Genomic DNA, 8,482 nt, shown 5'->3' on the forward strand with positions numbered 1-8,482 from the left:
GTGTTGTATGAAAGGAGAGACGGTTAGCACTCCCCTAGACAAGGATGGAATACACACATAATGGGTAGGCACTGCTGCCTATGTCAGCTCTATCCACATTTTTTTAAGGTAGTTAAAATTTTAGAAATTTGTTTTTTTTCCATTTATATATAATATTGTAGTGATCTATAACATGGCCATACTTCTTTTTTTAAACTTTAAATACACACAGGATGCATATACCCACATTAACAGGAGAGTTAGCAACTAAGTAGGTACTAAAAAAAAAAATATTGTTTACCCAAAAATTCTATTTGGTGACAAACTACAGTGATATAACATGTTACAACATTAATAAATAAATAATATTTCTGGGAATACTATAACAACTGGCATTAATAACATAATTGGCACATTATCAGCACCTGCTGATAGATAAATTGATCTAATTTGGCTGCCCTATACGGTATGTATGCCAATTAGACTAGATTTCAAATTTTTTTTTGAGGCATGCTGGTGGAAAAAGACACCAATTTCATTCAGAATAAATATAACCTGCCAATATGGTTTTTTTTTAGCATTCAAAACCGGTCTAGTCTGAAAAAAATAAACTAAATAGCTCTAAGACTACGAAATGTCTCTCGGATATCATGCCAAATATGCCCACAAGTCCTTCATTGAAGTAATGCTGCTCTAGCGAGCCTCATCTGTCTGCAGAGTGCAAATAAGGTGATAATCGGACATGCGTAATGCCCAGTGTGTGGACATAACTGCGCAAACTTCTGTAACTGCACATTGCAGTGTAAGTAAGAAATGGAGCTACCTTCCCGCTAGCAAATGCCAGGGAAAACATGCAGCCATGCCCCAATGTGCATAATACACACATGGCAGCTAGTAAAGACTTACAGGTTAACTGTCAGGTTCATACATGACACCAACGCCCTATATTCTCTAAAGGCAGAGTTCTGGGCCACAATAGGCAGTACTGCCACAATTAATCTGACTTTATTACACCACCAGTTCAATTATGTCTAGAGTGTTGGTAATGGTAGGGTATTGCTTACAGAAGGTTTAGCAACATGACACTAATACTGCAGTATGCACTAGCTTTCATGACATCAACATACACACAATCTGCTTTTCTTCTTCTTAACTGAGCATTTCATAGGGGAAAAAAAAAGCATTGCAAGACAGCAAATCACAAACTAGCAATGCTGAAATATGCGATGAATTAGTAGCACTGCAAGCATGAGACAGGTGACACCCAGGAAAGGCCCAGATGACAAGAGGACTCGACAATGCTCTCCGCTCTTGCCCGTACAGTGTTATTACAAGTTCTTTGTCAATTTACTTACTGTTTGATATTACGTAAAAATAATTGTTTGCACGTGAGGACTGTCGCACTCAGTAGAGGGGTGCGCTACTGATGTAGCTAGTTGAACAGTAAGTAAATTGCCAAAGAACTTGTACAAACACTATATAATTGAAGCTCTAATAATTTAAAGGTACATATAAAAATGAATCTTAACAAACATTTCTTTCCTCAGTATTTAAACCCTAAAACAATAACTGAATGGAAAGTTCTGACAGTACTTTACATTTTGTTGCACAATCTAAGGGATCAAATGTCAGTTACAGTAGTGGGTGAAGCCCTAGCAGCAGGACGGAGATGACCGGAGGATAGTTGCAGCTATGGCGGTCGCTGCCTCAGGGTTTTCACAGCTGGTACAACGTGACCTCTAGTCTGCCCACTTCACGGGTCACGTGTTCACACACGGAGCCATTCAGAGGTGCAAGAACTCGTCAATTACTAGTGCACACTCAACAATCATTGAGATCCCAATCTGTCATGACGAAAACTCTCGGGATCACGGAGCTTGACTGCGGACGTCCCAGAGGCCACTCGCTCGCCACTCGGCCACGCTGTGTTCCTTAAGCCCGTGTCGCGGCACTGCGAAGGCATGTGCACCCACGGCAATAAGTTCAAGTACTATTGCTTAGTGTGGTACGGTTCTGACAGAGTATCCGAGAGTACAGCTGTGGAGCTCGAAAGTACGTCATGCCGGGGCTATTGGGTTTCGAACCATACAGCAGTATTGAGAGTTTAAATCCAAGCTCAAAATAACCGACTTCACCCACGATTTCCTGAAATCATTCCCCGGGATCAATGGAATAGTTCCTTCAGTCGAGCTGTGCTTTCACCACTGTCAATAACAATAACTACCTTCATGCACAAAGCAATTTTGTGTGCACCTCCAGAATGTAAGGAGAGGTGTTATGATTTTAGCACTAACATTGATGACTCAAATTAGCATCAACAGCAAGACACAAAAACATTTAGAAATATCAGGAGCATGATCTTGAGACAGTCTGATATTAGGGAATAAAATCATTAGGTACCTTTTAATGATGGCCGGAGGCTTTATTAATGCAGTTTACAGTCCATTATTGCTACATGTTGGCCCATGGGAATATTTGTTAACTCGATTACTTTTAATATTTGATCAGAAAAAAAAAATCGGTGTTAAACACGACACTTGAGCGCACGTTGGACGGAAGCTGAATCTCGGTGCCTCGCAGTTTGATAAGAGCTGACGCAGCATAGAGACATGTGCTCGGTGTTCCGCAGGTGCTGTCTTGCGTTGCCAAGTGCAGCACGGACGACCGACACGAGTGTCCGTGGCACGAGACACGGTCGTACGCACGTGGCCAAACGCAGATGTGCCCTCACGGCTTTCTTTCATCGTCAGTGCCGGCATCTTTCCACAGGTTCTACCCCCAGGGCCTTCATTGTGTACGTACACAGCACTTCTTGCTAGTTTCACTCAGGACAGAGACACATGATGACACTGCCCCACATGGAATAATATAGCTGTAAGATAATTAAAGATTCGGTAACAAGAAGGGATAAAGCTAAACCAACAATTTTCAAAGTTTATTCTGCCTGTCTGTTAGTTTGAAATTTGTTACAGTGTAGCACCAAAACTATCAAATATATTTTAATATAATTTATCAAATAATAATATATGATGTGAAGTAACTTTTAGGACACGTCATCATGACAAGTTATATCATCCCACAGAATAGACACATTTACTTTGCTTTTGCTCTCAAATTGCTGAACAGCATTCCTTAATTCCTTGTGAACAAAGTTGCAGACAGCTGAAAATAGGTACGTTATTCAAGGGGAAGGGGGGGGGGGGGGGGTTGAATTAGTAATACAAATTATAATTTAAAATTTAATTTTAGATTTACAAGTAAATAAAAACATTTACATGGAAAAAAAATTAGTCAGTAGGTACAATTTCTTGTTAAAAACTGAAAAAAAATTAGAAATTTTTTCTAGTAGAATTTCAGTATCCTACCTACAAATATTTGTTAATGTTTAGTAATTGGCATCCTAATTTCAGACAATAAATTACATATTTTTAAAATCATTTAAAAGAAAAAAAAAATCACTTTCGGCAGTGCTTACATGTACTTGTTTTTTCTGAAATGTTCAATGATTGATTAAACATTTTCTCATTCTTCATGCAAAATTATTTTTTGAATGTTTTCAAATCAATGCATCCAGCATTGTACATACTTAAAACAAAATTCATACTATGTCTACTATGGTAAATGTAATTTTTTTTTACCCTACAAAAATTTACTTCATCCTTTGCACTCATAAATGGCTGTGTATCAATTTTTGGGCCAAGGTTTATGATAAAATTTAGAAAGGAAGTTGACATACTATAAGATATGGACGTTTACGTACTATATGGTAAGGAAGTTTTGAATTTTTTAATCTCTACCCCTTGCAAAATGGTTGGTCATATGAATTTTTTTTTTTCAACAAAGTTTTAGAAAATATTTAGAAGGTTTACAATAAATAAGAAAAAATTTGTTAGTGTGCATTGCACAGAAGTTACCTATGCATTGTTTTATTTCCCCTGTTTTCTTAGTTTTTTTTGACTCCATGCGGAAGGGGTACGATCGCGAGGAGGGGGGGGGGGGGGGAAGAAGGATACTGAAAAATCCCAAAATTTTTCATTCTTACCAAATAAAGGAAAGAATTAAACAGCAAAAATATATTCTAACCCCCCTCCCCCAAAATGAAATTCTGTCTACGCTCCTTTGCAGTAGTAATGGTTTGGCTTACTAAAAATGGTTCCAGAAACAACTTTTATATAAAATATTTATAAGATTTACAGTAAACTGTATCATACTTTATAGTGTAGACAAATAAGAAAGTTGTGAATTATTTTGTCTTTTAACCTCTGTTATTGTCACCATTTGCAGCAATGGTTGATTGTGTCAAAAATTGTTTCAGAGAAAAGTTTTAGATAATTTTAAAAATGTTTACAAACAATTTGAATCTACTGTTAGTGTGCCTACTAAGAGAGTTATGAATAATTTTTCCTTCAACCCCTGTTTTTTCCACCCTTTTAAGTTATGATTGGTCACATTCAGAATAAAGATTTTGGTATTACTCTAATGGGATATAAAAATTTAATTTGGTTGGAATATTTGTCATATTAAAGGAGTTCTAGAAATTTTTTCTGATTTTTTAAAATCCTTCCTCATTTCTACCCCTTTGGCTGGATTTGGCCAATTAATTAACCAAGATTTCCATTACTATATTATATTATATATATATATATATATATATATATATATATATATATATAAATAAATAAATATTATATGTATCAGTTTGGAAGTGATCTGGGCGAAATTACGGCAGTATATGCATATATACATATATTTGTGATGACTATGGTTTTAGGGTCTACGGACCATGAAGCAAAAAACCTACGTAAACATTTCTGGAAGTCTTACCAATGGTAACATCTACAATCGGTAGTCCTTCTTTCAAATATATCTTAAAAGTAGTGTGTGTGAATAAAATAATTTTGTTAAAGTAAAATCATGTGAGTTCCTCTGACAGTTCAACTCTCATTCAGCGTCAGAGAGCAAACCTGCTCTTAGTTACCACAATGTTCAGCTCCGGGAGCAGCAGGTTTAGAACCTCCTACGTTTACTAAAACTGAATCTACGCATTTGAAAATTTTTTGAGAAGCAACCCGATCCACTGTGACATGTCTCAGCTCCTCCATCGTCGACAGCACGAGTGTCACACCTCGTGGTTTGTCGCAGTGTGCCTCGGTGGTGGTATCAGCGCACTCGCCCCCCCACCACAACCCTGAGCGGTCTCCAACTGAGCTGCTGGAATAGTTTGTAACGTAGACACGGTCGTTGCAAGTCACGCTGAATCTGTCCCCTGTCAGTCACCGAAGTGAACAACGCTCCATCACACGTCCAACGTGGTAGAAGCTTTACGAAATGGACAGGACCAACTGCTTAATACAGGCCTGCCGTTTTTATGCATTTTATTAATTTTCATTGATATTTCAAGAGTAAACCGGATTAGCGGAAAAACAGTGACATTCACGGATATCTCCGATGGCTGGGCCAATTTTTTCCCATTAAAATGATGTTCCTGTAAATATTTACATTTTACTCCACTACTGACACAGAGACGTTCGACGGTGAACTCCTCCTATCACGCAAGGAGCCGTGCCACTTCCAAGCTTCATAACAACAGAACAAAACATATACCCAAAGGTACCTTCCCATTCAAGCATTGAAGAACAACATCTATGATTGTGAAGTAAATGTTTTTGGCATGTTGAAAGATTAGAAGTGTCATGGCAGTATTCTGTTCTAGAATTATCTGTAGTTTGAGTTTTCGATGCCATGTTTTTATGATTTAGATCAGTTATAATGGGAAAAAAGACATCCATTGCTAAATGGATCTTTGAACAAATAAAGTGATTGTAAAAATTCTTAACAACCGTTAAAATGGTTCAGGTATGTTAAAAAAAAAAATGTTCAACCTTCTGTTTTCCTGAAATTTTGAATGAAATGGACAGGGTTCGTTTAAAGATCTTCAGCGGCACGAAAGTACGTGAACATTGTTCTTATGACATTTGACGAGCTACATAGCAAAGTGAACTTTGAAATTTTTTTCGTCTTCAAACCAGACAGTAAATGACTGATCAAAAAACCTGTGATAGGAAAAGTTGTGCAAGATCAGTAGATGGACTCACCAATGCTGACTGGCCTGTGCATTGTAGAATGCTCAAATCTAAAGAATGATGTAAAGAACGTAGGTACTTTTCTTTTGAAATTGAAAATAATTTTAATTTAATAAACAAGGAAAATACTAATGTGGCCTAGATTTGAGATGAAAATTTTATCTTGTATAGTTTACACTAAAAGGAAATGCATATAATGAAACTTAATAGCTTGTTGGGTGCAATTTGAAATTTTTTTATGAAATAATTTATTTTATAAAGGGCTAAGTACCTTCTTGTGGTAAAATGTTGAAAGTTGCAGCTTACTGGAACTAAGTAAGGAAGTAACTAAATGTATTGGCTTGTAGAAACATTACCAAGTCGTTTGCTGAAGAGGGCTTGAAATATTACAAGTGAACACTGTAGTCACGGTTCCTGGGAAATAAGTCAAACAATAACTAGGTAAAGAGTTGGTTAAGTCAGGTGAGCTACATTAATAAAATGACACTTTTGTTAAAATGATAATTTAAGTATTATTGTTGTAGCTTACCTCACCCCTTTTCTTCAGTTTCTATTTGCCTTTATTTACAAAAGCTGAAAATCAACAACCTTCAGGGGAAAAAAAAACTTTTCATATTTTCAATACCCCTTCAGCAACTTAACTTGGTATTAGGTACTTAGGCCTGAACCCGAAAAAATTTGTTTCATTAATTTGTCCCACTTAATTCCAACAAGTCTGTACTTTCATCATTCACCTCTATTAATTTACTTTGTAGAGTTTAAATTACTGCCAAACCTTATTTGAATTTAGATTTTGAATATTACAGTATTTTTAAATGCTACAAACAGGATTTGGAAAGAGGTCTTGGTGGCAGGCCTGGGTTAGTACAAGCAGACTGGAAGACAACGTGTGGTCCTAGTGAACATGTCACACGACCGGTGTGGAGGACAACAGGAGTGATGCTGAACAGCCGTGCCATTTGTGCCGTGCATCGGCGTGCACACACTACAAGGGGTGAGATGTTCCTCGTGTCTCATTGAACCCACCCACCTCGTCATCTCGCAGATTGTTAGTTCTATACACAACTTATTCCATGGTTTCCACCTTTTCCTCATAGTTTGTCCAGTTTTCTTTTGATACAGAGTCATAACCTTGTGTTAGTAAGGACTCCATATCATACATCTTAATGCAGTCATGAACAATTTCACTTGGGCCCATACCATTTCAAGAGGGTTGAGCTCGCAATGATACAGGGGCAAGCAAAGTACTGTCACTCCTATGCTTTCGGCTATTTCTTCAAGTTCATATTTTCTGTAAGCATGTCTTTTAGGTCCTACTGTGAGTAGCAATTATCGCTTAATCATGATGACATCATGAGGAATGCTTTCCTTCGTGAGCCACATCCCCCACACGCCACACGCCAATGCTGCACGGGAATCGGTTCACACATCCTGTTGTGGTGTGACTCATTATCTACCCTCAGGAGTGTTTGGCAAACCACTTACACACCCATCTGCAGTTATTTCATCATGAGTGTCAACTGCGTTCTTTTTGGACACTACGCCAGGTGCTGTAGGAGGTTTAAGGCCTGAATTAAGTTGTTAAATGCCTGCCTGTCGAGCGCTCTTCACTGCTGTGTCACACTGAGCCCTTGTACAGATAACTGACTCTTTAATCCCTAAACCTCAAGTGGGTATGCCGCTACTGAATTATGTCATCACGTTCTGTAAATGCTGACTTGTTTCCCCTTCTTAAATACTCAAACCCAAAGTCAACAATAAACATACGTAACATACGTAGGGTGGTAAAATAGAAATCTGGCGGGGATTCGTCACTTTTCACTTTTGCTAGAGTAACATTTAAAGTGGGGAGAATAAAAAAATAAATTAAAAAAAAAAAAGTGAACTATCCACCGTAACCCACTCTGTACAATGCCATCGTAGATTTTCTACGGGAATTTCTCCGTTTGCCTTATCTTTTACCAGAAGTACCTAGAGTACCATACCACTGCATTCCTGTTTTAAGGCCATAAATGGTTTGTTCGGAACAGCCAGTTGCTCTGGAAACTTCCTTGATTGCATTGTTTACACTCGTTTTTTTTCAAAATACTCAAATAATTTAAACGCAATCTTGCTCTCCCTCTATCGTAGCCTATCTTTTTTTTTTTTGTTCTACCTTCCATAGTTCACACTTATGTAATCCACAAAAAGCAGATTATAAAATCATATATTTGAGTCTAACCAGTCACACCTGTAACTGGTACGAGTCACCGGACACAACGACACAACGTGTTGCTTGGTCGCAACACTAACTGGCTGGCTTTCAGAAATGCATGTTGAAGGAAATAGTTGACTAAAGACGTATTCATGATTGAACTTGCTTCCAGGACAGAACCCACTTCACCAAAACACATGCGACTGTATTTCCTCTTACGACAGCA

The 8,482-nt window shown here is 37.7% G+C and overlaps 1 non-coding gene across 1 annotated transcript; it reads left to right on the forward strand.

Moving 5' to 3' along the window:
* Positions 1-105, forward strand: LOC134542750 (U6atac minor spliceosomal RNA). The gene has a single exon (XR_010076848.1). It is a non-coding gene; the product is annotated as a U6atac minor spliceosomal RNA (small nuclear RNA).
* The last annotated feature ends 8,377 nt before the right edge of the window (positions 106-8,482 follow it).

Source organism: Bacillus rossius (assembly GCF_032445375.1).
Source record: "Bacillus rossius redtenbacheri isolate Brsri chromosome 9 unlocalized genomic scaffold, Brsri_v3 Brsri_v3_scf9_1, whole genome shotgun sequence".
Classification (NCBI taxonomy): domain Eukaryota; kingdom Metazoa; phylum Arthropoda; class Insecta; order Phasmatodea; family Bacillidae; genus Bacillus; species Bacillus rossius.